Below are 7,680 nucleotides of genomic sequence, written 5' to 3'. Positions count from 1 at the left end.
TCGCGTTGGGGTTGCAACTATGGTGATGCTTGCTTCCCGAACCGGTATGGATTTAGCAAATCAAGTTTTAATCCTTTAAAATGGCAAAACAGATGGTAGTGAATTTCATCAATGGTTATTCACCTTAGACTTCCTTTGAATGGCTGGTAAGAGATAACTAATGGTCTAAAGCCAAAAGCTTACCAAATATTGGCAACTCAAAGTCATTCCAGGTGATAAACTCACCTTTCAATGGCCATTGAAATTGGTTCTAACGGATTAATGCAAAACTTGGAATTGAAAACCTCACCTTCCAATAACTCATAGGAGATAACTAATGGATAGAAATCCAAAAGCTTATCAAGTATTGGCCGTTGGAAGTTGTCCAAAGGAAATAAAAACCAAACTTTGCATTAATGAACCTTTAATGAAAAACGACTACCTTACCTTCCGGGTGCGAGAAATTTCCATGGGATTGCATCCAAGCCATCACATAACATCCATACTTTGAGAAACTAAAAGTTTTAGCCAATCATCCTTTGAGGAAAAAACCCTCAGAGGCTGTTTGGCTACTAAGAAAATAGAAACGGGAGAAGAACAGGAGAAGAGAGAAAAAACAGAGCAAGGCTCTGTATATTCTATATATTGATCGATATCTATTACAATGGATGCAAGGGAATATATATAGAGAAGTTTTTCCAACCTTCCTAGCTAAGAAATTACATGAGTGGTGGATTACAAGGAGAAGAATGGAAATTTATACAAAAATATCCAAAAGAAAAGATCTCGTGTGGAGTCGACAGAAACAGGGGAAAATTCGCACCATGCAAAGGGGGTGTGTGAATTTGGAAGGTGTTGTGCGAAAATTTCGCACACCCCTGGAGCAGTTGTCTTCCGAAGGTCATATCTTCCTCATTTCAGCTCCAAATCGTACACAGTTTGAAGCGTTGGATTCTTGACTTCCTGATCTTTGAAATGATATATAGCATGTAGAAAATGGACTTCGGAAAGTGCTCCAAAAGTGCCAAAGAAAACTGCAGCTGCTGTCCTCTGTTTTCCTCTTTGCTTCTTTTTGCTTCTCTTTGCTTCTCTTCTTTTGTTGGCTTGCTTTGATGTAGCTAAAAGCTTGCTTTAACTTGTCCAAGTAGCTCCTCCATCATTTGGCATGCTTGAATTGATTCATAAGCTGATATAAACATGTAAACTTGCCACAAAATGGTTAAAACCAATTACTAAGGACCTTAATGAATTAATTGGGTTAAATGAATATGATTACTACTCAAAGGTGCTTAAAACCATTATAATTAGGTCTACAAAATAGCACTTTTTGGTAGTAATCAGTTGATACTAGTTGTGTATGCCAAATTGGATACGAGATAGTGGAGGTAGGCTTGTTAAACTTGAAATACCTCATAACAAGGAATTGGAATTGACCTTGAATATCATGGAAGCTACACTTGAAGATCAGCATAGTCACCATGGTCATCAGGACAATCCCAATGAATTCATATCAATGAGGGACTGCATGCATCCACCTCGTATGAGTGCACCATCATGTATAGTGCCCCCTACAGAGCAGCTAGTGATTAGACCCCATATTGTGCCACTTCTACCAACTTTCCATGGGATGGAAAGTGAGAATCCCTATGCACATATCAAGGAATTTGAAGATGTTTATAATACATTCCGAGAGGGAGGAGCTTCTATCGACCTGATGAGGCTTAAACTATTTCCTTTTACTTTAAAGGATAAGGCCAAGATTTGGCTTAATTCTTTAAGGCCAAGGAGTATCCGTACTTGGACTGATTTACAAGCTGAATTCCTCAAGAAGTTCTTCCCTACTCACAGAACAAATGGCTTGAAAAGGCAAATTTCAAACTTCTCAGCTAAAGAGAATGAGAAATTCTATGAGTGTTGGGAAAGATACATGGAAGCCATTAATGCTTGTCCTCACCATGGCTTTGATACATGTCTGTTGGTGAGTTATTTCTATGATGGGATGTCTTCCTCAATGAAGCAACTCCTCGAAACAATGTGTGGAGGGGATTTCATGAGTAAGAATCCTGAGGAAGCTATGGATTTCTTGAGTTATGTAGTTGAAGTCTCAAGGGGATGGGATGAATCGCACAGAGGAGAAGTGGGAAAGATGAAGTCTCAACCGAGTGCTTTCAATGCTAAGGCTGGGATGTATACCTTGAATGAAGATGATGATATGAAAGCAAAGTTTGCGGCCATGACAAGAAGATTGGAGGAGCTAGAACTGAAAAAGATGCATGAAGTACAAGTTGTTGCTGAAACACCAATGCAAGGACAGCCGTGTCCTGTTTGTCACTCTTATGAACACTTGATGGAGGAGTGCCCTACAATTCCAGCTGTAAAGGAAATGTTTGGAGATTAAGCAAATGTCATTGGACAATTCAGGCCCAATAACAATGCTCCGTATGGAAATACTTACAACTCAAGTTGGAGGAATCATCCAAATTTCTCATGGAAGGCAGGAGCACCTCAGTACCAACAACCGGCTCAACCATCTCAACAATCTTCAAGTCTTGAACAAGCAATAGTGAATCTCAGCAAGGTTGTGGGAGATTTTGTTGGAGACCAAAAATCCATCAACTCTCAACTCAGTCAAAGAGTTGATTCAGAACAAAAAGATGGATGGAATACAAAATGATCTATCTCAAAAGATAGATAATCTCCAATACTCAATCTCAAGGCTCACTAACTTGAACACAGTGCAAGAGAAGGGTAGATTTCCTTCTCAACCTCACCAAAACCCCAAGGGTATCCACGAAGTGGAAACTCATGAGGGAGAATCTTCACAGGTGAGAGATGTTAAAGCCTTGATCACTCTAAGGAGTGGTAAAAAGGTTGAGCCACCAACACTCCAGCCATGTGTTGAAGAGAAGAAAGATGAAGGGATGAAGAAGAGGGAGGAAATGAAAGGAAAGAAGAAAGATATCAGTGAAGGGGAGGAGGACCATGGTTCAACAGTGAATGCAAATCCGGAGAAAGAGCTTATTAAGGAAGAAATGCTGAAGAAACCAACTTCTCCACCTTTTCCTCAAGCTTTGCATGGGAAAAAGGGGATAGAAATGCATATGAAATTCTTGAAGTATTGAGGCAAGTGAAAGTCAATATCCCACTGCTAGATATGATTAAGCAAGTTCCAACGTATGCAAAATTCCTAAAGGACCTGTGTACTATCAAAAGAAGGTTGAATGTAAACAAGAAAGCCTTTTTGACTGAGCAAGTAGTGCAATCATACAATGCAAGTCTCCTTTGAAGTACAAAGATCCGGGATGTCCTACCATTTCAGTCATGATTGGAGGAAAGGTAGTGGAGAAAGCTTTGTTAGACTTGGGAGCAAGTGTGAATTTGTTGCCATACTCTGTCTACAAACAATTGGGACTTGGTGAGTTGAAGCCAACATCAATCACCCTATCTCTAGCAGATAGATCAGTAAAAATTCCAAGGGGGGTAATTGAGGATGTCTTAGTTCAAGTTGATAATTTCTACTATCCGGTAGATTTTGTTGTTCTTGATACGGATCCTACTGTAAAGGAAGCTAATTCAGTTCCTATCATCCTTGGAAGGCCATTCCTTGCTACCTCAAATGCAATCATCAATTGTAGGAATGGACTTATGCAACTCACTTTTGGCAACATGACACTTAAGCTCAACATTTTTCATATGTCTAAAAATCAAATCACTCCGGAAGAAGAAGGTCCAGAAGAGGTATGCATTATCAATACTCTAGTGGAGAAGCACTGTAATCAGAATATACAAGACAAGTTGAATGAAAGTCTTGGGGATCTTGAAGAAGGGTTGTCTAAACCCCCTGATGTGCTTGCTACTCTACAAGGTTGGAAGAGGAGAGAGGAGATTCTACCCTTGTTCAATAAAGAGGAAGGAGAAACTGCTGAAGAAGAGACCCCAAAGCTCAATTTGAAGCCTCTGCCCGTGGAGCTGAAATATACATACCTTGAAGAAAATAATCAATGCCCTGTTGTTATATCTTCATCTCTTACCAGTCATCAAGAGATTTCTCTTTTTGAAGTTCTTAAGAGGTGCAAGAAAGCAATAGGATGACAAATATCTGACTTGAAAGGGATCAGTCATTTGGTTTGTACACATCACATATATATGGAGGAAGAAGCTAAACCAATTCGTCAACCTCAAAGAAGATTGAATCCTCATTTACAAGAAGTGGTGCAAACTGAGGTACTGAAGCTACTCCAAGCAGGTATTATTTATCCCATATCTGACAGTCCTTGGGTGAGTCCTACTCAAGTGGTACCAAAGAAGTCAGGGAATACTGTGGTTCAGAATGAAAAATGAGAAGAAATTGCTACACACCTCACTTCAGGTTGGAGGGTGTGTATTGACTAGAGGAAATTGAATGCTTTGATAAGGAAAGATCATTTTCCACTCCCGTTTATTGATCAGGTGCTGGAGAGAGTCTCTGGCCCTCCTTTTTATTGTTTCTTGGACGGGTACTCAAGGTATTTCCAAATTGAAATTGATGTTGAAGATCAGGAGAAGACCACTTTCACATGTCCGTTTGGAACATACGCCTACAGAAGAATGCCTTTTGGTTTATGCAATGCACCTGCAACATTCCAAAGATGTATGCTTAGTATCTTCAGTGATATGGTGGAGCGAATTATGGAGGTCTTCATGGATGATATCACCATATATGGAGGTACATTTGAAGAATTCTTAGTAAATTTGGAAACGGTTCTTGAAATATGCATTGAAAAAGACTTGGTGCTCAACTGGGAGAAATGCCATTTTATGGTACATCAAGGAATTGTCCTTGACCATATCATCTCCAAGAAAGGTATTGAAGTTGATAAAGCAAAGGTGGAAGTTATTGCCAAATTGCCATCTCCAACCACTGTGAAAGGAGTAAGGCAATTTCTTGGCCATGCAGGGTTCTACAGGAGATTTATACAAGACTTCTCTAAGCTTTCAAGGCCTCTTTGTGAACTTTTAACTAAGGATGCTAAGTTTGTCTAGGATGAGAAATGTCAAAAGAGTTTTGATCAATTGAAGCAATTTTTGACAACCGCTCCAATATTAAGGGCTCCTAACTGGAAATTACCCTTTGAACTAATGTGTGATGCCAGTGACTTTGCTATAGGAGCTGTACTTGGCCAAAGAGAAGATGGGAAGCCCTACGTGATCTACTATGCAAGCAAAACATTGAACGAGGCTCAAAGAAACTACACAACTATAGAGAAAGAATTGTTAGCTGTGGTGTTTGCTTTAGACAAGTTTCGTGCTTATTTGGTAGGGTCTTTCATCATTGTTTTCACTGACCATTCGGCCTTGAAGTATTTATTGACGAAGCAAGATGCAAAAGCAAGGTTGATTAGATGGATTCTTTTGTTACAAGAGTTCGATCTCCAGATCAGAGACAAGAAAGAGGTGGAGAATGTGGTAGCTGACCACCTTTCAAGGTTGGCTATAGCACATAATTCCCATGTATTACCTATTAATGATGACTTTCCTGAGGAATCACTTATGTTGCTAGAGAAAGCTCCTTGGTATGCTCATATTGCTAACTATTTGGTTACTGGTGAAGTTCCAAGTGAGTGGAAAGCGCAAGACAGGAAGCACTTCTTTGCAAAGATTCATGCTTATTATTGGGAAGAGCCCTTCCTTTTCAAGTATTGTGCAGATCAGATCATAAGAAAGTGTGTCCCTGAAGAAGAGCAACAAGGGATCCTCAGCCATTGCCATGAAAATGCATGTGGAGGCCACTTTGCCTCTCAGAAAACAGCCATGAAGGTCTTGCAATCAGGGTTTACTTGGCCATCGCTTTTTAAAGATTCCCACATCATGTGTAGGAGTTGTGATAGATGCCAAAGACTCGGGAAGCTTACAAAAAGAAACCAAATGCCCATGAACCCCATCCTTATAGTTGATATTTTTTATGTTTGGGGTATTAACTTCATGAGACCTTTCCCAATGTCTTTTAGTAACTCTTATATATTGGTGGGGGTGGACTATGTTTCCAAATGGGTGGAGGCAATCCCCTGTAAACATAATGATCACAGGGTGGTTCTCAAATTTCTCAAAGAGAACATCTTCTCAAGATTTGGGGTGCCCAAGGCCATAATCAGTGATGGAGGTACTCATTTTTGCAATAAACCTTTTGAAACCCTATTAGCCAAGTATGGAGTGAAGCATAAGGTAGCTATACCTTATCATCCTCAAACTTCCGGGCAAGTGGAGCTAGCAAACAGGGAAATAAAAAACATACTGATGAAAGTGGTGATTACAAGCAGAAAAGATTGGTCTATTAAGCTACATGATTCATTATGGGCATATAGAACAGCTTATAAGACTATTCTTGGCATGTCCCCCTATCGTCTCGTCTATGGCAAAGCATGCCACCTCCCTGTGGAAGTTGAATATAAGGCTTGGTGGGCAATCAAGAGGTTGAACATGGACTTGATCAGAGTTGGGGCAAAGAGGTGCTTAGACCTTAATGAGATGGAGGAATTAAGAAATGATGCTTACATCAATTCCAAAGTTGCAAAATAGAGGATGAAGAAGTGGCATGATCAACTAATCTCCAACAAAGAATTGCGGAACGGACAAAGAGTCCTACTCTATGACTCAAGGCTCCATATCTTTCCAGGGAAGCTCAAGTCAAGGTGGATAGGTCCTTTCATTATTCACCAAGTATATCTCAATGGAGTGGTGGAATTACTAAATTCCAATGGCATAGACACCTTTAGAGTCAATGGTCATCGCCTCAAGCCATTCATTGAGCCGTTCAAGCCAGAAAAGGATGAAATCAACCTCCTTGAGCCACAAAAAGCCTGATCAGAGAAGGGTTAGATGGACTTGGTTTCACCAAAGTCCATAATTTTGTTAAATATGTTAATTTTTAAGTTTTGTAAATTATTAGATTGTAAATTTGGTCTTAAATTATGTTAATTGTAACTAACTTAAAATCAGGAGCAGATTCTTAGCACTCAGGCCCAGCACACTGCCATCCTGAGGCAGATCCAGCATCATCTCGGCATTACATCAGCTCCTGAGCATGCCATTCCCAGCTCATCAGAGCCATCACAGGCCCCTTCTTTTGTTGATCAGCTTATGCCTCATCAGGAGCCTCCTACAGGAGAGGCAGCTGAGCCATCATTTCCATAGCATCACTCTATGTCACTCAGGAGGTACCACTTCCTCCCTATTTTTCAATCGCTTTTGTCACATTGAGGACAATGTTCAACTTGGTTGGAGGGAGAGTTGAGGAAGGAAGTTTTTGTTAATAATGCTAAGTTATTTTGGTAATTTAGTTGCTTTTTGCTTAATTTTAAATTTTTTTAAGTTTTTTTTTTTCTACTCTCCATGGTTATTAAGGAAAAATTTTCAAAATGAAATGGGAGAAATTGAATTTTTGTCTTTTTCACTTGACTTAGAGTTTGTATTATGCTTACTAAAGTTGATGAATTGTTGAAACTTCTATTGGATTCAAGCTTAGTTCTTCCACTTTAAGCTATTTACACACTGTGCACACTAGGTTCCGATTATAAGATGAAAAACTATTTCCCTCTTGACTTAGGAAAATTTAGACTTGGTACCTTTGACCTCATTTAATAGTGTTGGGACACCTTATAAAAGGCCAATGAGCCTTTGAAAATAAAGAAAAATGTTTGCTTGCCTTGAAACCTCAGCCTTAAT

The sequence above is a fragment of the Vitis vinifera genome, chromosome 16 (genome assembly GCF_030704535.1).
Source record: "Vitis vinifera cultivar Pinot Noir 40024 chromosome 16, ASM3070453v1".
Taxonomy (NCBI): Eukaryota; Viridiplantae; Streptophyta; class Magnoliopsida; order Vitales; family Vitaceae; genus Vitis; species Vitis vinifera.
Note: the sequence above shows the minus strand (reverse complement) of the source record.